Source organism: Formica exsecta, unplaced genomic scaffold (assembly GCF_003651465.1).
Source record: "Formica exsecta isolate Colony F162 unplaced genomic scaffold, ASM365146v1 scaffold308, whole genome shotgun sequence".
NCBI classification, from domain to species: Eukaryota; Metazoa; Arthropoda; class Insecta; order Hymenoptera; family Formicidae; genus Formica; species Formica exsecta.
The window spans coordinates 466,860-469,201 of NW_021850337.1; the positions used below are offsets into that span (position 1 = coordinate 466,860).

Consider the following 2,342-nt stretch of genomic DNA (forward strand, 5'->3'; position numbering starts at 1 on the left):
TATATATATATATATATATATATATATATATATATATATATATATATATATATATATATATATATATATATATATATATATATATATATATATATATATATATATATATATATATATATATATATATATATATATATATATATATATATATATATATATATATATATATATATATATATATATATATATATATATATATATATATATATATATATATATATATATATATATATATCGTATATATTAGAAAAACTCGTGCCGGCAGAATTGACTACACGGCCCTGAGGAGTTGCGCATGGTACGCATGTTGACAATTGCACACGCTGCGCGTTATGTTTGTCAAGTCACACGGAATAAAACCTAGTTGTGGTGGGGAACGATCGATAAATACGAAGCCGCGACGTCGTACCGTCAAGTAAGCATTCCGCTGCATTATCTGAGAGTTCGAGTCTCGACAAGTGAAGCGACAAGACAAAGCCGATCAAAATGCCGGGACCAGGATGCGACAAGTGCAAGGGTGAGTGTGCTCATAAATTCTTAATGGACATTAATAGATAATTTGACATGACATGACATTTCCTCTCAATTGTCACTGATAATGTATAAAGAAATTTCGCTGATATAGATAATGAAAAATAAGTAGCAAAAACGATCTTTTTTTTTATGGAAATATGTAATTATCGATTTTTAATTATCGTTAATTCGACAATTGTCAACTATTACGCAATTTTTGAAATTTATACACGATTTTTAAATATCTTCTCGAATTATACAACGTCTAATTTCGCATGACATCGTATAAATATTTATACAATACTTAAATTTATTATAGACAAATGCAAGGATTGTAAATGCAGTGACAACTGCTCGTGCTGCGACTCCGGATGCAAAGGTAATATTAGAAATTAGTTCAGTCGTTTGCTTGATTGCACAATTCACTATTAGCTCATTTTTGTATATATATACACTCGAACATTGGTAAATATATTGGTGTCTATCTCCATCGGTAATACAATTTATTACTTGCTCATCGGTAAATCTACTTTTATTTACCTTCAATCGTTAATTACAATTATGGTATCTAACTTATCGGTATCTAATCTATCGCGATGTTAGCGTCCTAAGGGAGGACGCCTCGGTCTATGAAAACGCATATTTTAATATATGCACTCTTGAATCGATTGATTCGCGATCAAATATTAATTCGAGAATTCTTTTATAAAATATCTATATTTTAAATACTTCAAATAATAAAAAGAAAATGAAAATAATCATATTTCTTTGATCGTACTTTACGGTTTTATATATATAATAGAAAGAAATATAATTACAATATTAATAATATATAATGTATATATAAATAATAATTTTATTTTTTTTGTATTTTAATATCCGATGTTTACTATTCTTTTCTATATTTCCGCTATTTAATTGGAATGTTCAAGATGATATGAAACGCTTGTCAAAGCGCGATCATTATAACGCGATGATATTAAATCGTCGCGAACAAATTAAATGAGCAATTAGTCACGCGAATATAATGAATCATGAATAAAGTGGAATAAATGCTTTGAACAATATCTGTAATCTATTATTAAAATGTTAGTTTATGCTTAATTAAACATAAAAAAATAATTATGTAATGCAATTTTTTTTTGTATTTCTATAAGCCTTAGATGAGCAAATAATAAATTAATAAAATTTATAGATAATAATTTGATAATTAAAGCAAGATATCTTTAATGTTAAAATTTTTGAAAAAAAGATATGACAATTATTTTAATAGGAAATATTGTGTTAATAAAATATATTTATCTTGTACTGTACTTTTTACCATGTTTTACACCCTATATATGAGATTTTATTTTATATATTACAATTCGATTTCTGTGCAAATAATTCTTATAAATTTTTGCACGTATCGAAAAATAATATAACTGTTTTTGAAAAATCAAATTTAATGTTGATTGTGGATTTATTTCGGATTATCTACTGTTTGTTGTGTAATGCAATGATTATTATTATTCTTTATTACCTGTCAAATGTTATAACAGGCTATACGAAGCATAACAGATCAATTAATAATTTAATCTTTACATATAAACTGTTGGGTTACGCGGCATTGTATATATTTTGGATTATTGCCCAATAGCACGGATCAAATAATTTTTGTTGCAATATAAATACGCATCACATTACTTTATACAAAAAGTCCTGTATTATATATATATATATTGATAATATTAAAAATCAAATCAGTAACAATGGTGATTATATCAATATATAATGGGAATATTAATATCTTTTGTGTATTAAACAATAGAAAATGAAATTTTATAAAA

The 2,342-nt window shown here is 25.2% G+C and overlaps 1 long non-coding RNA gene across 3 annotated transcripts in view; it reads left to right on the plus strand.

The window, feature by feature from the left end:
* LOC115237749 overlaps window positions 1–892 on the plus strand; it is a 10,802-nt gene extending 9,910 nt beyond the window's left edge. For 2 of the 3 annotated variants that reach the window (XR_003884387.1, XR_003884389.1), the window contains exons 2-3: window positions 266–517; window positions 833–892. This is a non-coding gene — a long non-coding RNA (uncharacterized LOC115237749). Of the gene's footprint in view, window positions 1–247; window positions 518–832 lie in introns of all 3 variants that reach the window. The other variant, XR_003884388.1, reaches the window with a different exon arrangement.
* The last annotated feature ends 1,450 nt before the right edge of the window (window positions 893–2,342 follow it).